Source organism: Salmo salar, chromosome 13, assembly GCF_965601325.2.
Source record: "Salmo salar chromosome 13, fSalSal1, whole genome shotgun sequence".
NCBI lineage: Eukaryota > Metazoa > Chordata > Actinopteri > Salmoniformes > Salmonidae > Salmo > Salmo salar.
The window spans coordinates 113467926-113494973 of record NC_138303.1 but is presented as its reverse complement, the minus strand read 5'-3'; the positions used below and the strand labels follow the sequence as shown (position 1 = coordinate 113494973).

Genomic DNA, 27048 nt, shown 5'->3' with positions numbered 1-27048 from the left:
TGCTGGCCATCCTCTCTGCTGGCCATCCTATCGGCTGGCCATCCTCTCGGCTGGCGATCCTCTCAGCTGGCGATCCTCTCAGCTGGCGATCCTCTCAGCTGGCGATCCTCTCAGCTGGCGATCCTCTCAGCTGGCGATCCTCTCAGCTGGCGATCCTATCTACTGGCGATCCTATCTACTGGCGATCCTATCTACTGGCGATCCTCTCAGCTCTACGGTCCTAATAGCTACATTGGTTGGACAGTATCAAATGACATTTGCATACGTCCGTGGGTGTCATTATTTATAGCGCCTTGGTCATTATGTAAAACAATATATACGAGGCACTCAGCAGACCGGAAACTGGGTCAGACGCTCTTTACTAACTCGTCTCTATCGTTTCGTATGACATGGGTTCGGGTTCGACGCAAAGCAATCATCAACTTTGATCATACAAATCCAACTGCGATCACGCGTGGTCGGGTTCTACATACAATCATACGTAGTGTGTAATATCAACACATCAGTGAATTAGCCCTGCCACGTAGCCCTGCCATCGGTTAATTCTGGCGCTTGGTTTCGCCGTGCTTTATTGAAATGGCACATAAGACTTTCCACTAGAGCATAATCTCACTTTTGTGATATTCCTTACATGCATGTAATTAATATTGGATATTTTTTATTTTTTTTTTACATTTTTACATTTTAGTCATTTAGCAGACGCTCTTATCCAGAGCGACTTACAGTAGTGAATGCATACATTTCATACATTTATTTTTTCTGTGCTGGCCCCCCGTGGGAATCGAACCCACAACCCTGGCGTTGCAAACACCATGCTCTACCAACTGAGCTCAACGATTTCAATCTTTATATCCAATTGTTGCTTCATCGTGTCCCTTCTCGCCGGTAAGTAACGTATAGTGTTTTTGGAGGCAATTCAATCCCAGCAGCCCATTGCATAGGGCTACCCGTCATCACATCATCTGGCTCAGAGGATCTTCCCTCGGAGACGAGGCCATTCACCAAAACTGTTTAATGAAATGTCATATTGAATTCCCTTTGTCGTTCATTCAGATAAAGCCTCTACTCGATTAAAATGTAGTTTACGAAAGTTCAAATCAGGAACTGCTAGTTTAACTTCATCCAGTAAACGTAACATAATTCACTTTGTTTTCTAGTCTACGGGCATTGTGGGAATGAAAACGCACGTATCGTTATCAGCATAGCATCTCATTCTTCTCCTGTTTCCTATTAACCATGTGTGGAATGTGATTCATCTATTTACCCTGTGACCTATAAGCATGGCAAAATAATGCACATTCCTCACGCTTGCTGCTTAACCTATGGGCTCACTCTTGCAATTATCACCTTTCCTTTCTCTCAACCAATGGGTGTAAATGTTGGGATGTATTTACATGTCATATTACCCATGTTCTCTCAGAACAACCTCTCCCTCAACGTCAGCAAGACAAAGGAGCTGATCGTGGATTACAGGAAAAGGAGGGCCGAGCCGGTGGAGAGCTTTAAGTTCCTGAGTCCACATCACGAAGGATCTATCATGGTCTATAACACACCAACACAGTCATGAAGAGGGCACGACAACACCTCTTCCTCCTCAGGTAGCTGAAAAGATTTGTCATGGGCCCTCAGATCCTCAAAAGGTTCTACAGCTGCACCATCGAGAGCATCTTGACTGGCTGCATCACCGCCTGGTACGGCAACTGCTTGGCATCCGACAGCAAGGTGCTACAGAGAGTAGTGAGTACAGCCCAGTACATCACTAGGGCCGAGCTCCCTGCCATCCAGGACCTCTATACCAGGCGGTGTCAGAGGAATGATCTGCTACCACACAGCAAATGGTACCAACGCACCTGCATAGGGCTCCCTGCCATCCAGGACCTCTATACCAGGCGGTGTCAGAGGAATGATCTGCTACCACACAGCAAATGGTACCAACGCACCTGCATAGGGCTCCCTGCCATCCAGGACCTCTATACCAGGCGGTGTCAGAGGAATGATCTTCTACCACATAGCAAACGGTACCAACGCACCTGCATAGGGCTCCCTGCCATCCAGGACCTCTATACCAGGCGGTGTCAGAGGAATGATCTGCTACCACACAGCAAATGGTACCAACGCACCTGCATAGGGCTCCCTGCCATCCAGGACCTCTATACCAGGTGGTGTCAGAGGAATGATCTGCTACCACACAGCAAACGGTACCAACGCACCTGCATAGGGCTCCCTGCCATCCAGGACCTCTATACCAGGCGGTGTCAGAGGAATGATCTGCTACCACACAGCAAACGGTACCAACGCACCTGCATAGGGCTCCCTGCCATCCAGGACCTCTATACCAGGCGGTGTCAGAGGAATGATCTGCTACCACACAGCAAACGGTACCAACGCACCTGCATAGGGCTCCCTGCCATCACATCATCTGTCTCCTAGGATCTTCCCTCAGAGACAATACCATTCCCCAAACTAATAAAAATGTCACATTTCATTACGTCTTTGTTGATCATTCAGTTAAGTTTATAAGCGATTTAAATAAATTACTGCCTACAAAAGGTGTGTATTTTACACTGCTTTCAGAAAGTATTCATACCCCTTGACTCATTCCACATTTTGTAGTGCTTCAGCCTGTTTTTAAAATGGATGAAATTATATATTTTTTTCCTCACTCATCGACACAATATCCCAAAATAACAAAAGTTAAAACGTGTTTTTAGAAATTTGGGCTAATGTGTTGAAAATGAAATACAAAAATGTAAATGACATAAGTATTCACAATACATGTTAGAATCTCCTTTGGCAGCGATTACTTACAGTCTTTCTGGGTATGTCTCTAAGAGCTTTGAACACCTGGATTGTACAATATTTGCACATTATTCTTGTTAAAACTCTTCAAGCTCTGTGAAATTGGTTGCTGATCATTGCTAGAAAGCCATTTTCAAGTTTTGCCATAGATTTTCAAGCCGATTTAAGTTAAAACTGTAACTAAGCCACTCAGGAACATTCAATGTCGTCTTGGTAAGCAACTCCAGTGTAGATTTGGGCTTTTAGGTTATTGTCCTGCTGAAAGGTGAATTTGTCTCCCAGTGTCTGTTGGAAAGCAGACTGAACGAGGTTTTCCTCTAGGACGTTGCCTGTGCTTAGCTCTAGTCCATTTTGTTTTTAAAGGACTCCTAAATCTGTCAGTGAAAAAACAGCACGCAGACAAAACCGGCCTTTCGTAATATTTCAAAACCAATCGCAGGAAAACACAGGTTGGAAAGCAAATGTCTCTTGCTGAAAAGAGAAGACTAATCTATCTGCTCTAGGCTAACAAATATTTGATCAACTTCCAAATTGGCCTGGGAGAGAGAGAGAGAGAGAGAGAGAGAGAGAAGCTTTTGGCACGAGCGCATCGGATATTACCGGCGAGTGAACTGCACATCATAGGGTGAGTCAGTGAAACTGGGAAGCCTTTTTTAGGACTATAATTTCCCCCTCATATTGTACAATATCTATCTCCATGTACCTAGGACTAGACTGTTGATGGATTCAAGACAAGGTCGTGTTTATTGATCCCAGATTCTCAATTTGTCAGTGTCAAAGTAGCCTGTCATTTCCATCATTTGTGTGGTATTATTAAAAAAGATTCTGCTGAAGTCTCCAGTCATGTAAAATGACGTAGAATTAAAAATGTTTTTTATAAATTCCGGAACCTACTTTAGTCTACAAGAAATGTTCCCCATGTGTGCCACCTCTAGTCTACTGCTCTATGTTACTCGGTAAATGCGATGCAGTGCTTCATTTTATATATATATATTTTCTTATTTACAATGACAGCCTACCCCGGCCAAACCCGGACGACGCTGGGCTAATTGTGCGCCGCCCTATGGGACTCCCAATCACAGCCGGGTGTGATACAGCCTGGATTCGAACCACGGACTGTAGAGACGCCTTATGCACTGAGATTCAGTACCTTAGACCGCTGCGCCACCATTTGCTTTCCCCCTTGTGCTTTCTGACACCTCAGAACTCCCCAGGTCACCCGCCTCATCTGGCAACTCACGATTTACAAATGAAGCCCCACGGGTAGTCTCTAGACACGCCCCCAACATCAGTCAACTGGTGAAGTCTGATCATCCACCGGTGCCACGTAGCCCTAGCCCTGCCACGTAGCCCTAGCCCTGCCACGTAGCCCTAGCCCTGCCACCTAGCCCTAGCCCTGCCACCTAGCCCTGCCACCTAGCCCTGCCACCTAGCCCTGCCACCTAGCCCTGCCACGTAGCCCTGCCACCTAGCCCTGCCACCTAGCCCTGCCACCTAGCCCTGCCACATAGCCCTAGCCCTGCCACGTAGCCCTGCCACGTAGCCCTGCCATGTAGCCCTGCCACGTAGCCCTGCCACCTAGCCCTAGCCCTGACACGTATCCCTAGCCCTGCCACGTAGCCCTGCCATGTAGCCCTGCCACGTAGCCCTGCCACGTAGCCCTGCCACGTAGCCCTAGCCCTGCCACGTAGCCCTGCCACGTAGCCCTGCCACGTAGCCCTAGCCCTGCCACGTAGCCCTAGCCCTGCCACGTAGCCCTAGCCCTGCCACGTAGCCCTGCCACGTAGCCCTAGCCCTGCCACGTAGCCCTAGCCCTGCCACGTAGCCCTAGCCCTGCCACGTAGCCCTGCCACGTATCCCTAGCCCTGCCACGTATCCCTAGCCCTGCCACGTAGCCCTGCCACGTAGCCCTAGCCCTGCCACGTAGCCCTGCCACGTAGCCCTGCCACGTAGCACTAGCCCTGCCACGTAGCCCTAGCCCTGCCATGTAGCCCTAGCCCTGCCACGTAGCCCTGCCACGTAGCCCTAGCCCTGCCACGTAGCCCTGCCACGTAGCCCTGCCACGTAGCCCTAGCCCTGCCACGTAGCCCTAGCCCTGCCACGTAGCCCTGCCACGTAGCCCTAGCCCTGCCACGTAGCCCTGCCACGTAGCCCTGCCACGTAGCCCTAGCCCTGCCACGTAGCACTTTCCTAGACAATGTGCTGAACTGTAACTACAGATGTGGCCAATGTACCTTTATGAACAAATGCACACTGTTAAATCCCCCTACCACGGGCAAAACCATTAAGATTAAGGGTATCGTTATGTGTTCCACAAAAAAAATGTGATTCAAATCAAATCAAATGTATTTATAAAAGCCTTTCTTACATCAGCTGATATCTCAAAGTGCTGTACAGAAACCCAGCCTAAAACCCCCAAACAGCAAGCAATGCAGGTGTAGAAGCACGGTGGCTAGGAAAAACTCCCTAGAAAGGCCAAAACCTAGGAAGAAACCTAGAGAGGAACCAGGCTATGAGGGGTGGCCAGTCCTCTTCTGTATTTGTGGTCTATTCTATGTGGGAAAAAAATGAAACAAGGATAGCAGAACAGGAGTAATATCAGCACTCTTGATCAGAGAAACCCTTTGGCTGCGCATTTCATGGAGGTTTGTCACAACATCCGCTCTCTAAGATACATTGGTATGGAACATGCTACGGTTCATAGGAGCGGGTGGACATACTGATCATTTATTACGGAGACGAGAACTGTATTGGATTCACCGTATGTCCACCATGTCTCCTAGAGGTCTGAACCGTTTGTCCACCATGTCTCCTAGAGGTCTGAACCGTTTGTCCACCATGTCCCGTAGAGGTCTGAACCGTTTGTCCACCATGTCTCCTAGAGGTCTGAACCGTTTGTCCCCCATGTCCCCTAGAGGTCTGAACCGTTTGTCCACCATGTCTCCTAGAGGTCTGAACCGTTTGTCCACCATGTCTCCTAGAGGTCTGAACCGTTTGTCCACCATGTCTCCTAGAGGTCTGAACCGTTTGTCCACCATGTCTCCTAGAGGTCTGAACCGTTTGTCCCCCATGTCCCCTAGAGGTCTGAACCGTTTGTCCACCATGTCTCCTAGAGGTCTGAACCGTTTGTCCCCCATGTCTCCTAGAGGTCTGAACCGTTTGTCCACCATGTCTCCTAGAGGTCTGAACCGTTTGTCCACCATGTCCCCTAGAGGTCTGAACCGTTTGTCCACCATGTCTCCTAGAGGTCTGAACCGTTTGTCCCCCATTTCCCCTAGAGGTCTGGACCAACAGTCTGATATCAGACCGTTTGTCCCCCATGTCCCCTAGAGGTCTGAACTGTTTGTCCACCATGTCCCCTAGAGGTCTGAACCGTTTGTCCACCATGTCCCCTAGAGGTCTGAACCGTTTGTCCACCATGTCCCCTAGAGGTCTGAACCGTTTGTCCCCCATGTCTCCTAGAGGTCTGAACCAACAGTCTGACATCAGACCGTTTATTACATGAATACATTATGTAGACTTGTCTCTTGGTCATTTTTCTACAAAACATTATGAACACCTGCTCTTTCCATGATATAGACTGACAAAGTAAAAGCTATGATCCCTTATTGACTTCACTTAAATATTTTTCTAAATCAGTATAGATGAGACAAGAGTGGAGACAAGTCAAAGAAGGATTTTAATCTTTGAGACATGGATTGTGTATATGTGCCATTCAGAGGGTGAATGGGCAAGACATTTAACTGGGCCCGCATCCTTGTGGAACTCTTCCGACACCTTGTAGAGCCCATACCCTGATGAACTGAGGTAAGGGGTAAGGTTAGGGGTAAGGTAAGGTGCAAAAGGGGGGTTGGGGGTTTGCAACTTAATATTAGGATGGCCAGTTTATTAGGTACACCACCCAGTTCACACATGGTTCGCTCCTACAGACAGTGGAGTAATGAGGCGGTGGCTTGTTATATAAAGCAGGCAGACAGTGGAGTAATGAGGCGGTGGCTTGTTATATAAAGCAGGCAGACAGTGGAGTAATGAGGCGGTGGCTTGTTATATAAAGCAGGCAGACAGTGGAGTAATGTGGCGGTGGCTTGTTATATAAAGCAGGCAGACAGTGGAGTAATGTGGCGGTGGCTTGTTATATAAAGCAGGCAGACAGTGGAGTAATGAGGCGGTGGCTTGTTATATAAAGCAGGCAGACAGTGGAGTAACGAGGCGGTGGCTTGTTATATAAAGCAGGCAGACAGGCATCAAGGCATTCAGTTACTGTTCCATTGAACGTTAGACTGGATAAAGCTAGTGACCTAAGTGACTGAGCCTGGTATGATCTGAGCCTGGTATGATCAGAACCTGGTATGATCAGAGCCTGGTATGATCAGAGCCTGGTATGATCTGAGCCTGGTATGATCAGAGCCTGGTATGATCTGAGCCTGGTATGATCTGAGCCTGGTATGATCTGAGCCTGGTATGATCGGTGCCTGGTATGATCGGTGCCTGGTGCACCGAATCCAGTATCTCAGAAACGGCCTCCTGGGATGTTCACGCACGACAGTGTCTCGGGTTTACTGAGAATGATGCAACAAACAAAAACATCCAGTCAGCAACAGTCCTGTGGGTGAAAACAGCTGGTTGATGAGAGGTTGAAAGGAGAATGGGAAGAATCATGCAAGTTAACAGGCGGGCCACAAACAGACAGCATCTCACCAACACTGGACAACTGAGGAGTGGCTGAGCTGAGCCATAGGGCAGACTGAGAATCTACCGCCTGAGCTGAGCCATAGGGCAGACTGAGCATCTACCACCTGAGCTGAGCCATAGGGCAGACTGAGAATCTACCACCTGAGCTGAGCCATAGGGCAGACTGAGATCTACCACCTGAGCTGAGCCATAGGGCAGACTGAGAATCTACCACCTGAGCTGAGCCATAGGGCAGACTGAGAATCTACCACCTGAGCTGAGCCATAGGGCAGACTGAGCATCTACCACCTGAGCTGAGCCATAGGGCAGACTGAACATCTACCAGCTGAGCTGAGCCATAGGGCAGACTGAACATCTACCAGCTGAGCTGAGCCATAGGGCAGACTGAACATCTACCGCCTGAGCTGAGCCATAGGGCAGACTGAACATCTACCGCCTGAGCTGAGCCATAGGGCAGACTGAGCATCTACCGCCTGAGCTGAGCCATAGGGCAGACTGAGCATCTACCACCTGAGCTGAGCCATAGGGCAGACTGAGCATCTACCACCTGAGCTGAGCAATAGGGCAGACTGACCATCCATCACCTGAGCTGAGCCATAGGGCAGACTGAGAATCTACCACCTGAGCTGAGCCATAGGGCAGACTGAGAATCTACCAGCTGAGCTGAGCCATAGGGCAGACTGAGAATCTACCGCCTGAGCTGAGCCATGGGGCAGACTGAACATCTACCACCTGAGCTGAGCCATAAGGCAGACTGAGCATCTACCGCCTGAGCTGAGCCATAGGGCAGACTGACCATCTATCACCTGAGCTGAGCCATAGGGCAGACTGAGAATCTACCACCTGAGCTGAGCCATAGGGCAGACTGAACATCTACCACCTGAGCTGAGCCATAGGGCAGACTGAACATCTACCACCTGAGCTGAGCCATAGGGCAGACTGAGAATCTACCAGCTGAGCTGAGCCATAGGGCAGACTGAGAATCTACCACCTGAGCTGAGCCATAGGGCAGACTGAACATCTACCACCTGAGCTGAGCTATAGGGCAGACTGAGCATCTACCGCCTGAGCTGAGCCATAGGGCAGACTGAGCATCTACCACCTGAGCTGAGCCATAGGGCAGACTGAGCATCTACCACCTGAGCTGAGCAATAGGGCAGACTGACCATCCATCACCTGAGCTGAGCCATAGGGCAGACTGAGAATCTACCACCTGAGCTGAGCCATAGGGCAGACTGAGAATCTACCAGCTGAGCTGAGCCATAGGGCAGACTGAGAATCTACCGCCTGAGCTGAGCCATGGGGCAGACTGAACATCTACCACCTGAGCTGAGCAATAGGGCAGACTGACCATCCATCACCTGAGCTGAGCCATAGGGCAGACTGAGAATCTACCACCTGAGCTGAGCCATAGGGCAGACTGAGAATCTACCAGCTGAGCTGAGCCATAGGGCAGACTGAGAATCTACCGCCTGAGCTGAGCCATGGGGCAGACTGAACATCTACCACCTGAGCTGAGCCATAAGGCAGACTGAGCATCTACCGCCTGAGCTGAGCCATAGGGCAGACTGACCATCTATCACCTGAGCTGAGCCATAGGGCAGACTGAGAATCTACCACCTGAGCTGAGCCATAGGGCAGACTGAACATCTACCACCTGAGCTGAGCCATAGGGCAGACTGAACATCTACCACCTGAGCTGAGCCATAGGGCAGACTGAGAATCTACCAGCTGAGCTGAGCCATAGGGCAGACTGAGAATCTACCAGCTGAGCTGAGCCATAGGGCAGACTGAGAATCTACCAGCTGAGCTGAGCCATAGGGCAGACTGAGAATCTACCAGCTGAGCTGAGCAATAGGGCAGACTGAGAATCTACCAGCTGAGCTGAGCCATAGGGCAGACTGAGCATCTACCGCCTGAGCTGAGCCATAGGGCAGACTGAACATCTACCAGCTGAGCCATAGGGCAGACTGATCATCTACCAGCTGAGCTGAGCCATAGGGCAGACTGATCATCTACCAGCTGAGCTGAGCCATAGGGCAGACTGAACATCTACCAGCTGAGCTGAGCCATAGGGCAGACTGAGAATCTACCAGCTGGGCAGACTGATCATCTACCAGCTGAGCTGAGCCATAGGGCAGACTGATCATCTACCAGCTGAGCTGAGCCATAGGGCAGACTGAACATCTACCAGCTGAGCTGAGCCATAGGGCAGACTGAACATCTACCAGCCCACTATCAGATTAGGAGTAGGGGGGGTAATTTATTATTTTTGTCCCCCCACATTTATCTGAAATCCCCATCACCCACTGACAGGGTTGGGGAGTAATAGATTATATGTAATCCGTTACATGTAAGGGATTACAAAAAAAATAACGGTAACTGTAATCCGTTATGTTACCAGATAAAATATTTTAATCAAATTACAGATTACTTTTGAAAAACTAGATGATTACTTCTTGGATTACTTTTAAATTCAGAAAGGATATTTGCACAAAAAAAATCTTTAATCCTTCTCCATTTTCTCAATGATATTCATAATCAGCATTGAAAAAAAGGCGCAAGTTTAAAATTTGTTCAACGTGAACAAGTCTGACCACCAATCAGAGACCACTATGATGACACATCAAATGTGTTTGATGGATCGTGGGAAAAGAGCAGGAATAGGCTTCTTGTAGGCAACAGTCCAAGCTATGTCTTCTATTGGTGCAACTGTTGTCGGCCAACTTGAATGAACTCTTGGAGGTAAGGATGACAGCAGTGGTGTAGTCTACAGCGATACGGATATCACTTATTACTGATATCTACATAGCGCGTTGATGTGAATCACACTGCTGCTCTCTCATTTAGCTATTTGAGCCTTATGGATTGTGGTTGTTCTGGACGGCTGTTTACAAATCTAAAATGTGTATTTGAACTCGATAATGGTTGAATTCAAGAAGTTTAAGCTGCATATCAATCATTGTTTTTGAAACCAGAGGACAGTCAGTGGAAAATGTGCTCTTGCAACAGCTGCACGGTGCGGATCCCAGCCGATGGAATTAAAGTGGGGCTTTTATTGATCAATCTAATTCACGATGATAAAACAAATAAATCCATAGGCCTAATGGATACATGCTCAGACTGGCACACTATTGATAGATTTAAAGGGCAATCTGTAGTTGCTACATCCGTTATTGGACATATAAATTATATATATTAGAAATATATATATAGTATGTCCATTGATTCTTGAAGAATATAATTTATAAATGCCTCATGAGTTTAGTTCAACAGTCACACTCCATGACAACCCAACATATAAACTTGTTTTTCTCCAATGATTTAAACATTGTAAATGTAAACAAACACTGTATAGCCTCATACCATTAAAACAATACTTTTGATATCATGGATGGTCAGTCCTTGCATCCATAGCTCTGTCTATTAATCTGAGAGTGGTTACATTTCTCCAGGCCCATCCTTCAGCTTTTTACCAAAACAGAGGCGGGGCGGCCGTTTTGTTATTGTTTCATCTTTGGATTTGCCCTTTAAACAGCTGCATATTATCAAGATATCAAAGTGTCACCAACTAAAAGGTAAACAATATATTCCTGTAGCAAATGCAGCATATGGCATTGGTGTTTCCCATGTAAATAGCCCTTTTCAGTAGTGCTCAAAGCTGTTCCATGAGCGCAGCATTTATTTTACAACTGGAATCAATGAGCCCAATCAGTCGTCCATGACAACACAATCATAAACAACAGAGTAGGCTAATAAGTCCTCAGTTTTGGGGTCATGCTCAGGTAAAACAATTTGGCTAATCTATACTTCCATATTTCCAAGTCCAATTCCTGAAGATCAAGAGGTATTACAATGACTGGAATTCTGATAACTTTGGTTTTTAATGTAAAGATATAATTTAATCGTATTATTATATGTAGTAGAAAGTGATGGGTTAGAAGAAGCCTACATAACCAACCCATAAAGTAAAATGAAACATCCATATATGGCTAGCTGTATAAACGTTAATATTGATTTATCCTGCAATAGATGTCGTTCAATTGGTAACATACATTTCTGTCTTCTTCTAATGCCTCTTAAAGGGAAAGTAATCTAAAAGTAACTGAATGTAATCAGATTACATTACTGAGTTTGGGGTAATCCAACAGTTAGTGATTACTATTTTGGACATGTAACTAGTAACTGTAACAGATTACATTTAGAAAGTAACTTAGCCAACCCTGACCACTAATTAACTGGTCATTTTTGCAGATATATATATATTTTTTTTTAGCTAGTACTATGTCAATATTTATCTTTAAAAATTTGCATGGCATTTAGCCAATTAATATAATGCAGTTTTGGATTTGACCCCCCCCCCCGTCTAAAAACCACATGGTTTAGACCGTTTGGAATTTTAAAGAGGTTCTCCCACTCCGACCTACGAACGAGACAATGCACAACTCACCAAAAAATTGTTGCTGTCTTTTATGAAATTAACCGGTTCATGTAAAAATGACCAAATACACTGACTGTTTAGTACTATTATAGCAAAACAAACAAAACTATTTCTTACGGTAAACCTGAACAATCCATATAATATATGAATGATTGAAAACCCCAATCAGCAGTTGAATCCACTCCGGTAAAATGGCCTGTTGTAATGCACTATTAGTAATTATTTTATTTAACCAGGCAAGTCAGTTAAGAACAAATTCTTATTTATAATGACGGCCTACCGGGGAACAGTGGGTTAACTGCCTTGTTCAGGAGCAGAACAACAGATTTTGTACATTGTCAGCTCGGGGATTTGAACTTGCAACCTTTACGGTTACTAGTCCAACGCTCTAACCACTAGGCTACGCTGCCGACCCAGCACATTACACTCAACTGATGAAGTCTACGATTTGACATCACAAACAGCTGAATGCTGAAGGTGCTGTACAGATCTATCTTATTAAAACAGGGTTAGCCCTACCTCTGGCTGGCAGCTGTCTCTCCTGCCCTGTGTACAACAGGGTTAGCCCTACCTCTGGTTGGCAGCTGTCTCTCCTGCCCTGTGTACAACAGGGTTAGCCCTACCTCTGGTTGGCAGCTGTCTCTCCTGCCCTGTGTACAACAGGGTTAGTCCTACCTCTGGTTGGCAGCAGCAGCTGTCTCTCCTGCCCTGTGTACAACAGGGTTAGTCCTACCTCTGGTTGGCAGCAGCAGCTGTCTCTCCTGCCCTGTGTACAACAGGGTTAGCCCTACCTCTGGCTGGCAGCTGTCTCTCCTGCCCTGTGTACAACAGGGTTAGCCCTACCTCTGGTTGGCAGCAGCAGCTGTCTCTCCTGCCCTGTGTACAACAGGGTTAGCCCTACCTCTGGTTGGCAGCTGTCTCTCCTGCCCTGTGTACAACAGGGTTAGCCCTACCTCTGGTTGGCAGCTGTCTCTCCTGCCCTGTGTACAACAGGGTTAGCCCTACCTCTGGTTGGCAGCTGTCTCTCCTGCCCTGTGTACAACAGGGTTAGCCCTACCTCTGGTTGGCAGCTGTCTCTCCTGCCCTGTGTACAACAGGGTTAGTCCTACCTCTGGTTGGCAGCAGCAGCTGTCTCTCCTGCCCTGTGTACAACAGGGTTAGTCCTACCTCTGGTTGGCAGCAGCAGCTGTCTCTCCTGCCCTGTGTACAACAGGGTTAGCCCTACCTCTGGCTGGCAGCTGTCTCTCCTGCCCTGTGTACAACAGGGTTAGCCCTACCTCTGGTTGGCAGCAGCAGCTGTCTCTCCTGCCCTGTGTACAACAGGGTTAGCCCTACCTCTGGTTGGCAGCTGTCTCTCCTGCCCTGTGTACAACAGGGTTAGTCCTACCTCTGGTTGGCAGCTGTCTCTCCTGCCCTGTGTACAACAGGGTTAGCCCTACCTCTGGTTGGCAGCTGTCTCTCCTGCCCTGTGTACAACAGGGTTAGTCCTACCTCTGGCTGGCAGCAGCAGCTGTCTCTCCTGCCCTGTGTAACAGTCATACTTAGTTACATGAATAAAAGTTCAATAGGCTACTGACCTGAAGGATAAGATGCATGAGTTCAGTCACAACAGATGAGGTATTTTCAGAATAAGACTATATGAGTTAAAACATTAGTGAAACGGTAATTCATAACGTTTCAAATCGGCTTAATTTGGATTGGTTCGGGCTCCTGGGGACCGACGTACTAGTATCTTAACCATTTGAACTGTGGGTGAATCGTTACACTTCTTATTATGAAGTGATGAATTAAAACTTGAAATTCCGTTACCAAATCGTTAATGGAATTTCAGAAAGTAACGGAATTTCTGCAATTGAATTGGCTATAATGTGAAATCATAGTAGTGACAAACCACAGTTAGGTTTACACGTTTGGACAGCGCAGTACAATACAGCACAGTATTTCATATTTTATTGGGATCCTCAATTACACTCTTCCCGGGGTCCAAACAGGAAACAAAACAACAAATAAAAACAGCTAATTATACACATAACATCATCTCCTGCCTCCTGCCTCCCGCCTCCCGTCTCCCGCCTCCCGCTTTAGAAACAGGAGATGGTTCCTGTCTCCTGCCTCCTGTCTCCTGCCTCCCGCCTCCCGCTTCAGAAACAGGAGATGGTTCCTGTCTCCTGCCTCCTGCCTCCAGCCTCCTGCTTCAGAAACAGGAGATGGTTCCTGTCTCCTGCCTCCTGTCTCCTGCCTCCTGCCTCGCGCTTCAGAAACAGGAGATGGTCCCTGCTCTATGAGCCGCTCCGGCTGCCACAAGTCAATGATTCATGCAAGGCCACCCATCTACACATTACAATCCATAATACAGTGTAAATTACAATACAAAATATATATCAAATTGTCTGCGTGTCTCTTCACAGTCCCTGTTGTGCAGTAAGGTGTTTTTTATCTGGTTTTATTGCTGTCTTGAGTTACCTGGGGCGGCAGAGAGTTCCATGTAGTCATGGCTCTATGTGTTTCCCAGCCAATGCTTTTAGTTTTTGGAGATATTTAGCAACAGACTATTGCTAGTTTATTACCCATTCAAAAAGTAATTACAGTACTGTAGAGTAAAGTAGAGTTCAGTTACTGTAGAGTACAGTTCAGTACTGTAGAGTACAGTTCAGTACTGTAGAGTACAGTTCAGTACTGTAGAGTAAAGTACAGTTCAGTACTGTAGAGTAGAGTTCAGTACTGTAAAGTACAGTAGAGTACAGTTCAGTTCAGTAAAGAAACTGAACAATACTGTACTGTAAAGTAAAGCACAGTACTGTAGAATACCGTTCAGTACTGTAGGGTAAAGCACAGGTGTGTATATTATCACAAACAAAGTACTAGGGGAGTGAATTGATGTTAGCTTCAGCTGTCAACTAGGTAGTTAAGTTAGCCTACAAAACGGGAAGCTATCGGTATCTTCTTTCATTGTAAAGTGTTGTAAAGCCTGTATGGACATTGTTTTGCGAACAGTAAATAAGTTTTAAAAAATGTCGACATGCTGTGTTGCATTATTCGAGTGTGTTAACTGCTGTGCATCGTGACCGGGGAGCTAACATGATGCAGCCAAGACTTCCAGTGCAGGCTAGCAATAAGTTATGTTGTTTTATTCGATTTTTTGTGGGGGGGGGCACTCATTTTAAAAGCATAATTCTGTTACTGTGGAATTGCCATACACCCAAACCTCTCTGCCAATTACAGCTTGTTTTCTGTTTAGCCCTTCCCACTCAAGCCACTCCCAGACAGTCATAGCTAAATTCTAGATTGAGAAATTGATATTTGCTAAGAAACTATTTTTGTTTATTTTTTTTACATTTTGAATTGAAAATCAAATCAAATGTATTTATAAAGCCCTTTTTACATCACATGATGTAACAATCAGAGTAAGGTCCTTAATTGTTACCCAGAAATGATTTGATATTGAGATAGAAATGGCTGCATTGGCCCTTTAAAAAGGTCCTTAGTTCAGTCTGAAAGGTGTTTAAAAGGTCCTTAGTTCAGTCTGAAAGGTGTTTAAAAATGTCCTTAGCTCAGTCTGAAAGGTGTTTAAAGGTCCTTAGCTCAGTCTGAAAGGTGTTTAAAAATGTCCTTAGTTCAGTCTGAAAGGTGTTTAAATGTCCTTAGCTCAGTCTGAAAGGTGTTTAAAGGTCCTTAGCTCAGTCTGAAAGGTGTTTAAAAATGTCCTTAGTTCAGTCTGAAAGGTGTTTAAATGTCCTTAGCTCAGTCTGAAAGGTGTTAAAAAGGTGCTTAGCTCAGTCTGAAAGGTGTTAAAAAGGTCCTTAGTTCCGTCTGAAAGGTGTTTAAATGTGCGTAGTTCAGTCTGAAAGGTGTTTAAAAGGTCCTTAGTTCAGTCTGAAAGGTGTTTAAATGTGCGTAGTTCAGTCTGAAAGGTGTTTAAAAGGTCCTTAGTTCAGTCTGAAAGGTGTTTAAAAGGTCCTTAGTTCAGTCTGACAGGTGTTTAAATGTGCGTAGTTCAGTCTGAAAGGTGTTTAAAAGGTCCTTAGTTCAGTCTGACAGGTGTTTAAATGTGCGTAGTTCAGTCTGAAAGGTGTTTAAAAGGTCCTTAGTTCAGTCTGACAGGTGTTTAAATGTGCTTAGTTCAGTCTGAAAGGTTAATCATTGGGGGGGTTTTCAGACTTTTTAAAAATTGAAACACAGCTGCATGCTTTTCTAAATGCTGACTGACTGCTGTGTTGAGAATGTACCTGTATAATTTGACACTAATAAAAGTGTATTAGATTTAGGTTTAACCTACGGCAGTAGTTCATTGTAGTTTATCTGTATCGATGTGTTGTAGCCTATAGGCAGCGTGTTCCCGACATTCCCAAGTACCCATCATAAAGAAAGACGCAAAGGGGTAAATCTGTTAGTGAATGAAGTAGACGACCACTGAGGGTTAGTAGTCGCTATTTGAATAGCCAGCTGGCGTTTATGGAACACAATGTGGTAGCCTAGAGCTTGTCCAGCCTTCACTGATTAATACACAGCACAATATACACATTCATTACTGATCTAGCCAATGAGAAGAAACTAACAAACACTACAAGGCATCATGAATTCACCCCTCCACACTGAAAATGAGGCTGTCTATGTGTGTGTGAATGTGTAACAAGGGGGATCAACATCCACACATTCTCAGCCTATGGTGGTGATGTTGACTAGAGGTCGACGGATTAACCTGTTAGGGCTAGGGGGCAGTATTTACACGGCCGGATAAAAAACGTACCTGATTTAATCTGGTTATTACTACTGCCCAGAAACTAGAATATGCATATAATTATTGGCTTTGGATAGAAAACACCCTAAAGTTTCTAAAACTGTTTGAATGGTGTCTGTGAGTATAACAGAACTCATATGGCAGGCAAAAACCTGAGAAGATTCTGTACAGGAAGTGCCCTCTCTGACCATTCCTTGAGCTTCTTGACTCTTTTTATTGAAAACTTAGGATCTTTGCTGTAACGTGACACTTCCTACGGCTCCCATAGGCTCTCAGAACCCGGGAAAAGGCTGAATGATGTCGAGGCAGCCCCTGGCTGAAACACATTAGCGCGTTTGGATAGTGGTCAGTCAGAGTACTATGAGACTGAGGCGCGTGCACGAGGCGACCCCATGTTTTTATTTTCTCTCTCTTTGTACTAAAACACAGATTCCCGGTCGGAATATTATCGCTTTTTTACGAGAAAAATTGCATAAAAATTGATTTTAAACAGCGGTTGACATGCTTCGAAGTACGGTAATGGAATATTTAGAATTTTTTTGTCACGAAACGCGTCGTGCGCGTCACCCTTCTTTACACTTCGGATAGTGTCTTGAACGCACGAACAAAACAGAGGATATTTGAACATAACTATGGATTATTTTGAACCAAACCAACATTTGTTATTGAAGTAGAAGTCCAGGGAGTGCATTCTGACGAAGAACAGCAAAGTTAATAACATTTTTCTTATAGTAAATCTGACTTTGGTGAGGGCTAAACTTGGTGGGTGTCTAAATAGCTAGCACTGTGATGCCGGGCTATCTACTTAGAATATTGCAAAATGAGCTTTCACCGAAAAGCTATTTTAAAATCGAACATAGCGAGTGCATAGAGCAGTTCTGTATCTATAATTCTTAAAATAATTGTTATGTTTTTTGTGAACGTTTATCGTGAGTAATTTAGTAAATTCACCGGAAGTTTGCGGGGGGTATGCTAGTTCTGAACGTCACATGCTAATGTAAAAAGCTGGTTTTTTATATAAATATGAACTTGATTGAACAAAACATGCATGTATTGTATAACATAATGTCCTAGGTGTGTCATCTGATGAAGATCATCAAAGGTTAGTGCTGCATTTAGCTGTGGTTTGGGTTTATGTGACATTATATGCTAGCTTGAAAAATGGGTGTCTGATTATTTCTGGCTGGGTACTCTCCTGACATAATCTAATGTTTTGCTTTCGTGGTAAAGCCTTTTTGAAATCGGACAGTGTGGTTAGATTAACGAGAGTCTTGTCTTTAAAATGGTGTAAAATAGTCATATGTTTGAGAAATTGAAGTAATAGCATTTCTAAGGTATTCGAATAACGCGCCACAGGATTCCACTGGCTGTTACGTAGGTGGGACGATTTCGTCCCACCGACCCTAGAGAGGTTAATCGGAATGGCCGATTAATTAGGGCCGATTTCAAGTTTTCATAACAATCGGTAATCTGTATTTTTGGCCACCGATTTGCCCCCCAAAAAAATTATTTCTTTTTTTTTTACACCTTTATTTAACTAGGCAAGTCAGATTAAAAAACACATTCTTATTTTCAATGAGGGCCTTGGAACGGGGCTTAACTGCCTTGTTCAGGGGGGATTCGGGGATTCGTTTTTGCAACCTTCCGGTTACTAGTCCAACACTCTAACCACCTGCCTTACATTGCACTCGACGAGGAGACTGCGTGGCAGGCTGACTACCTGTTACGTTACGGCAGCAAGAAGCCAAGGTAAGTTCCTAGCTAGCATTAAACTTATCTTATAAAAAACTATCAATCTTAACATAATCACTAGTTAACTACACATGGTTGATGATATTACTAGTTTAACTAGTGTGTCCTGCGTTGCATATAATCAATGCGGTGCCTGTTAATTTATCATCGAATCACAGCCTACTTCGCCAAACGGGTGATGATTTAACAAAAACGCATTCGCGAAAAAAGCACTGTCGTTGCACTAATGTACCTAACCATAAACATCAATGCCTTTCTTAAAATCAATACACAAGTATATATTTTTAAACCTGCATATTTAGTTAATAATATTGCCTGCTAACATGAATATTTAGACTTAGGGATGCCACCCGTTAGATAAAATACGGAACGGTTCCGTATTTCACTGAAATAATAAACGTTTCGTTTTCGAAATGATAGTTTCCTGATTCGACCTTATTAATGACCAAACACTCGTATTTCTGTGTGTTATTATGTTATAATTAAGTCTATGATTTGATAGAGCAGTCTGACTGAGTGATGGTAGGCAGCAGCAGGCTCGTAAGCATTCATTCAAACAGCACCTTCGTACGTTTTTCCAGCAGCTCTTCGCAATTCTTCAAGCATTGAGCTGTTTATGACTTCAACCCCCGAGATTAGGCTGGTGTAACCGATGTGAAATGACTAGCTAGTTAGCCGGGTGCGCGCTAATAGCGTTTCAAACGTCACTCGCTCTGAGACTTGGAGTAGTTGTTTCCCTTGCTCTACATGGGTAACGCTGCTTCGAGGGTGGCTGTTGTCGATGTGTTCCTGGTCCGAGCCCAGGTAGGAGCGAGGAGAGGGACGGAAGCTATACTGTTACACTGGCAATACTAAAGTGCCCATAAGAACATCCAATAGTCAAAGGTATATGAAATACAAATCGTATAGAGAGAAATAGTCCTATAATTCCTATAATAACTACAACCTAAAACATCTTAACTGGGAATATTGAAGACTCATGTTAAAAGGAACCACCAGCTTTCATATGTTCTCATGTTCTGAGCAAGAAACTTAAACGTTAGCTTTTTTACATGGCACATATTGCACTTTTACTTTCTCCAACACTTTGTTTTTGCATTATTTAAACCAAATTGAACATGTTTCATTATTTATTTGAGGCTAAATTGATAGTATTTATGTATTATATTAAGTTAAAATAAGTGTCTATTCAATATTGTTGTAATTGTCATTATTACAAATAAATACATTTTTTTTAAATTGGCCGATTAATCGGCATCGCTTTTTTTGGGGGGTCCTCCAATAATCGGTAGCGGTATTGGCGTTGAAAAATCATAATCGGTCGACCTCTAATGTTGACTCTATAGGGCTTTCCATCCATCCATCCATAGGGCCAGTCCATAGCTGAAGTATATTCCCTATATATATATATATAGTAAACTACTGTTGACCAGGGCCCATAGGCAGTGACATAGTGTGATGATGATGTGCCCATGTGAAGTCACTGGCCAGATACATTAGCTGGCCCAATAGAGGTGAGTGAATTCAATCTCTTTTGATGGGGGGGGGGGGGGGGGGGATTTCCACGTTGTTGTTGAAATCACCCGAATTGCTTTATTGCATAGACACACATCAATATCATGATAGGCCTGATGTGTAGCTAAACACCAACTAGAAGGGCCACAGCCCGTAGGGCATCGTGTGCAATCAGATTGGGGTAAAGATGATCGGGAGATAACAGATCAGGATCTTAGAATAGGAGAGCTAATATAGGATCAGGTCCCCACTTGTTCATGTATTCATTATTATCCTAAAAATCAGCACTGCTCCTAAACCGGACAACGACCAAAGAAAGGCGACTAGGCTGCATCACCATGTCCCCGCTAATGGCGAACATATGTCTGTTTGTGATTTCTAAGCTCTCACAACACCTCGGTATATACAAGTCAACACGACCACGGTGTGGTAATGAGACAGCCATCACCTCACGGTCCAGATGACTTCCACAGGCAGGTGTTTGTCTTGACTCTACGGCTCCTCGCTGGTCAAATGACCCTCTTGAGGACCGTGCTCGTAGTAGCCTGTCCCTCTCCAGGCTTGACCATTGAAACAAAGTGAATCTATAGTGAAACACTGGCTACGTGTAACGGGCTTGTAGAAAGAAACACGCTGCCACTCCACTCGTGTCCATTAAAGCAGGAGGCTATCGACCGTGGACGATGTGAGCAACAATAGACAATAGTTGAATTGGCGAACAGCAACAATTCCGTTTATTTCTCACCCAGTGTCCGTGGGCGCCACCGACTGCATCACGGACAACTTACCGTGTGATTAAAGTATATTCCAATAGAAGTGCAAATCCATCAAAAAAAGAGGGATTGGAAAGGAAAGAACGGCCAAAAGTCGTGCTACTCCATCGTATTGTCCGAGTTGCTACAGTGTACTTTGAGACGGGTGATCAGAAAGCGGTCGGGAGAATGTAAAGGAGATGCTGTGAGTCGGAGGAGGGGCCACGGCGTGGTTTTACCACTGAGAAACCACTCATGCGTGGTAATGAGCTTTTATACAGCCTCCCCGCTATCAACGGGGACTGACGTCTCGTCCACCACCAAGTATTTGTTTTTTAGTGACTGTGGTGGAGGCTGCGTCACAACCCGTGTATCACCTGTACACTGTCAGGACCTGTTTACTGGAGGAATACTGGCTACTGGGCGAGAAGGTTGGGGTTGAATCCACCACCAGCTGTCAGGACCTGTTTACTGGAGGAATACTGACTACTGGGCGAGAAGGTTGGGCTTGAACCCACCACCAGCCCTAGCCAATACCATAGAACTTCACATACTATACTATTAGTCCAATCTCCAAACATAAAGGCAGGGAATCAGGTCTCGAACCCTCGACCTTCTACCCCGAAGTCCAGCGCGCTATCGACTGTAGGGTGAAAGCATGGTATCCGATATCCGCGTTTATTAACCCCGGGGGTCGTTACAATATAAAACTGTGATGGTTTTTACTACAATACGAACTTTGATGGCTTGAAATGTTGTGGTTACACTCAATAGTTTTTTGTTTTGTTTTTATATCAAAATATTGTCCACCATACACTTCTGCCCATGTGCAGTTCGCCTGGGCAGGAGGTTGTATTAAAGGTAATGTAGCGTTAAAGAAAAGGCGTTTCATTCCTTCTGGTCCTGAAGAGAAATAAAAGGTGATCTTCAACCAATCCATTAAACGTGGAGGAGGAGTTAAGATGGCGTTTCTCCTTGTTATTAACGGAGACAGTCTTTTCACGCCACTTCCGATACAAAATGATTTTCATAGCAGGTTAGGAGTGCATTTTTTTTTGCTAACCCTAACTTTTCTCCTAACCTTAAACTCAGGCTCCTAACCTGCTATTTTAATTCTCCTAACCTGCTGCGTAAATTCTCCTAACCTGCTACGAAGAAGTCGCTTCAATATATAAGTGGCATAAAAATTGTCCAAAAGAGGAAATCATATCACAGGCTCTCTTTCCGTTTCCCCTGAAAACCAGCTGTTGTGACCCTGCTGTGTATTGAGGTACCCAGTTAGTAAAATTACTCAGGCTCAGCTGGGGGCCACATCATTTGTGTTTTTCTGTCCCAGTATATGCCTGGGACCCCGGGCCCAAAGCTGGCCCACACACTGCAGACCAATCAAATTAAAACGGAGCGGCCCAAGTCTGGCCCACATACCGCACAAAGGTACGGCTGAGTTCCCGCCAGGTCCCCAGTCCAGAGGTGGGCCAGATGCTGAGTTCCCGCCAGGTCCCCAGTCCAGAGGTGGGTCAGATACTGAGTTCCCGCCAGGTCCAGAGGTGGGCCAGATGCTGAGTTCCCGCCAGGTCCCCAGTCCAGAGGTGGGTCAGATACTGAGTTCCCGCCAGGTCCAGAGGTGGGCCAGATGCTGAGTTCCCGCCAGGTCCAGAGGTGGGCCAGATGCTGAGTTCCCGCCAGGTCCAGAGGTGGGCCAGATCCTGAGTTCCCACCAGGTCCCTGGTCCAGAGGTGGGCCAGATGCTGAGTTCCCACCAGGTCCAGAGGTGGGCCAGATGCTGAGTTCCCGCCAGGTCCCCAGTCCAGAGGTGGGCCAGATGCTGAGTTCCCGCCAGGTCCCCAGTCCAGAGGTGGGCCAGATGCTGAGTTCCCGCCAGGTCCAGAGGTGGGCCAGATGCTGAGTTCCCGCCAGTACCCCGGTCCAGAGGTGGGTCAGATACTGAGTTCCCGCCAGTACCCCGGTCCAGAGGTGGGTCAGATACTGAGTTCCCACCAGGTCCAGAGGTGGGCCAGATACTGAGTTCCCGCCAGGTCCAGAGGTGGGTCAGATACTGAGTTCCCGCCAGGTCCAGAGGTGGGCCAGATGCTGAGTTCTCACCAGGTCCCCAGTCCAGAGGTGGGCCAGATGCTGAGTTCCCACCAGGTCCAGAGGTGGGCCAGATGCTGAGTTCCCGCCAGGTCCCCAGTCCAGAGGTGGGCCAGATGCTGAGTTCCCGCCAGGTCCAGAGGTGGGCCAGATGCTGAGTTCCCGCCAGGTCCAGAGGTGGGCCAGATCCTGAGTTCCCACCAGGTCCCCGGTCCAGAGGTGGGCCAGATGCTGAGTTCCCGCCAGGTCCAGAGGTGGGCCAGATGCTGAGTTCCCGCCAGTACCCCGGTCCAGAGGTGGGTCAGATACTGAGTTCCCGCCAGTACCCCGGTCCAGAGGTGGGTCAGATACTGAGTTCCCACCAGGTCCAGAGGTGGGCCAGATACTGAGTTCCCGCCAGGTCCAGACGTGGGTCAGATGCTGAGTTCCCACCAGGTCCAGAGGTGGGCCAGATACTGAGTTCCCGCCAGTACCCCGGTCCAGAGGTGGGCAAGATGCTGAGTTCCCACCAGGTCCAGAGGAGGGTCAGATGCTGAGTTCCCACCAGGTCCCCGGTGTAAATCAAACATATAATATTTACACTCTGACGCAATTATTATTATTTTTTTTACATTTATTAAAATCAGCAACTCACCTAAATTTACTTGGAACATTTCATGAATCTAGAACCAAGAAAATGTGTCCAAAATAATATATTCTACAGTTTCAAAACAGTGGAGCTGGATATCTACTGCACTAGAGGGTCTCCACTGAATGTCCACTAGATATCTACTACACCGGTACCCCCTGTATATAGCCTCCACATTGACTCTGTACCGTAACACCCTGTGTATAGCCTCCACATTGACTCTGTACCGTAACACCCTGTGTATAGCCTCCACATTGACTCTGTACTTGTACCCACTGTATATAGCCTCCACATTGACTCTGTACTGGTACCCCCTGTATATAGCCTCCACATTGACTCTGTACCGGTACCCCCTGTATATAGCCTCCACATTGACTCTGTACCGGTACCCCCTGTATATAGCCTCCACATTGACTCTGTACTGGTACCCCCTGTATATAGCCTCCACATTGACTCTGTACCGGTACCCCCTGTATATAGCCTCCACATTGACTCTGTACCGGTACCCCCTGTGTATAGCCTCCACATTGACTCTGTACTGGTACCCCCTGTATATAGCCACCACATTGACTCTGTACTGGTACCCCCTGTGTATAGCCTCCACATTGACTCTGTACTGGTACCCCCTGTATATAGCCACCACATTGACTCTGTACTGGTACCCCCTGTATATAGCCTCCACATTGACTCTGTACTGGTACCCCCCTGTATATAGCCTCCACATTGACTCTGTACTGGTACCCCCTGTATATAGCCTTCACATTGACTCTGTACCGGTACCCCCTGTATATAGCCTCCACATTGACTCTGTACCGTAATACCCTGTATATAGCCTCCACGTTGACTCTGTACCGTAATACCCTGTATATAGTCTCCACATTGACTCTGTACCGTAATACCCTGTATATAGCCTCCACATTGACTCTGTACCGTAATACCCTGTATATAGTCTCCACATTGACTCTGTACCGTAATACCCTGTATATAGCCTCCACATTGACTCTGTACCGTAACACCCTGTATATAGCCTCTACATTGACTCTGTACCGTAATACCCTGTATATAGCCTCCACATTGACTCTGTACCATAATACCCTGTATATAGCCTCCACATTGACTCTGTACCGTAACACCCTGTATATAGTCTCCACATTGACTCTGTACCGTAATACCCTGTATATAGCCTCCACATTGACTCTGTACCGTAATACCCTGTATATAGTCTCCACATTGACTCTGTACCGTAATACCCTGTATATAGCCTCCACATTGACTCTGTACCGTAATACCCTGTGTATAGCCTCCACATTGACTCTGTACCGTAATACCCTGTATATAGCCTCCACATTGACTCTGTACCGTAATACCCTGTATATAGACTCCACATTGACTCTGTACCGTAACACCCTGTATATAGCCTCCACATTGACTCTGTACCGTAACACCCTGTATATAGCCTCCACATTGACTCTGTACCGTAATACCCTGTATATAGCCTCCACATTGACTCTGTACCGTAATACCCTGTATATAGCCTCCACATTGACTCTGTACCGTAATACCCTGTATATAGCCTCCACATTGACTCTGTACCGTAATACCCTGTATATAGCCTCCACATTGACTCTGTACCGTAATACCCTGTATATAGCCTCCACATTGACTCTGTACCGTAATACCCTGTATATAGCCTCCACATTGACTCTGTACCGTAATACCCTGTATATTGTATCGTTGTTGTTATTTATTGTTGCTGTTTTACTTTTTACTTCAGTTTATATTGTAAATATTTTTCTTAACTCTTTTTTTTCACAGCCTTGTGAAAACTACCTGTGTTGCTGAAATTTAGTCCGTGTAGTTTTTGGTGTGTTCTAATAGACCTGTGTTTTTTTAAGGTTAACTGTCTCTCTCTCTTTCTCTCTGTGTAGAGTATCATCTGAAATCTGTCTCTCTCTCTAGAGTATCAGCTGAAATCTGTCTCTCTCTCTCTGTAGTATCAGCTGAAATCTGTCTCTCTCTCTCTGTGTAGAGTATCATCTGAAATCTGTCTCTCTCTCTAGAGTATCAGCTGAAATCTGTCTCTCTCTCTAGAGTATCAGCTGAAATCTGTCTCTCTCTCTCTGTAGTATCAGCTGAAATCTGTCTCTCTCTCTCTAGAGTATCAGCTGAAATCTGTCTCTCTCTCTGTAGTATCAGCTGAAATCTGTCTCTCTCTCTGTAGTATCAGCTGAAATCTGTCTCTCTCTCTGTAGTATCAGCTGAAATCTGTCTCTCTCTCTCTAAAGTATCAGCTGAAATGTGTCTCTCTCTCTCTAGAGTATCAGCTGAAATCTGTCTCTCTCTCTCTGTAGTATCAGCTGAAATCTGTCTCTCTCTCTCTAGAGTATCAGCTGAAATCTGTCTCTCTCTCTGTAGTATCAGCTGAAATCTGTCTCTCTCTCTCTGTAGTATCAGCTGAAATCTGTCTCTCTCTCTCTGTAGTATCAGCTGAAATCTGTCTCTCTCTCTCTAGAGTATCAGCTGAAATCTGTCTCTCTCTCTCTCTAGAGTATCAGCTGAAATCTGTCTCTCTCTCTCTGTAGTATCAGCTGAAATCTGTCTCTCTCTCTCTAGAGTATCAGCTGAAATCTGTCTCTCTCTCTCTAGAGTATCAGCTGAAATCTGTCTCTCTCTCTCTCTAGAGTATCAGCTGAAATCTGTCTCTCTCTCTCTGTAGTATCAGCTGAAATCTGTCTCTCTCTCTCTGTAGTATCAGCTGAAATCTGTCTCTCTCTCTCTAGAGTATCAGCTGAAATCTGTCTCTCTCTCTGTAGTATCAGCTGTTGTTCTAAAGTTGTGTTTTGCTACAGACCTTGGATCCAGAAAAGACAGGAGTCATTGAAACAACCCTGACATTTGAGCAGCATCCAGATCACCACCAATGAAACTTTTATAGTCTACGTTTTATGATGCTCATGAATGTGTTTCTCAAATGACTCCCTATTTCCTACATAGTACTCTACTTTCGACCTGAGCCACAATAGGCCCTGGTCAATAGTAGTGCACTATTAAAGGAATAGGGTGCCATTTTGGGAAGCGACCTCTGTGATATGGGTGTTATAATCTTGTAGCCAATCAGTACGTTTCTTTTCTTTTAGAAAAAACAATATTATAGGAGTCCATTATACTGGTCAATAGTAGTGCACTATTAAAGGAATAGGGTGCCATTTTGGGAAGCGGCCTCTGTGATATGGGTGTTATAATCTTGTAGCCAATCAGTACGTTTCTTTTCTTTTAGAAAAAACAATATTATAGGAGTCCATTATACATGAGGTACATGGGGTACATTATACATGAGGTACATGGGGTACATTATACATGAGGTACATGATACATGATACATGAGGTACATGATACATGAGGTACATGATACATGAGGTACATGGGGTACATGATACATGAGGTACATTATACATGATGTACATGGGGTACATTATACATGAGGTACATTATACATGGGGTACGTTATACATGAGGTACATTATACATGAGGTACATTATACATGATACATGAGGTACATTATACATGATATACATGGGGTACATTATACATGGGGTACATTATACATGAGGTACATGGGGTACATGATACATGAGGTAC

At 45.5% G+C, this 27048-nt stretch overlaps 1 protein-coding gene across 1 annotated transcript in view; it reads right to left on the bottom strand.

Moving 5' to 3' along the window:
• LOC106568589 (phospholipid phosphatase-related protein type 1) overlaps positions 1-20950 on the bottom strand; it is a 133112-nt gene extending 112162 nt beyond the window's left edge. The window contains exon 1 of the mRNA XM_045692700.2: positions 20726-20950. The gene's annotated coding sequence lies outside the window, so the exon portion shown is untranslated. The remainder of the gene's footprint in view (positions 1-20725) is intronic.
• Between the last annotated feature and the right edge of the window lie 6098 nt (positions 20951-27048).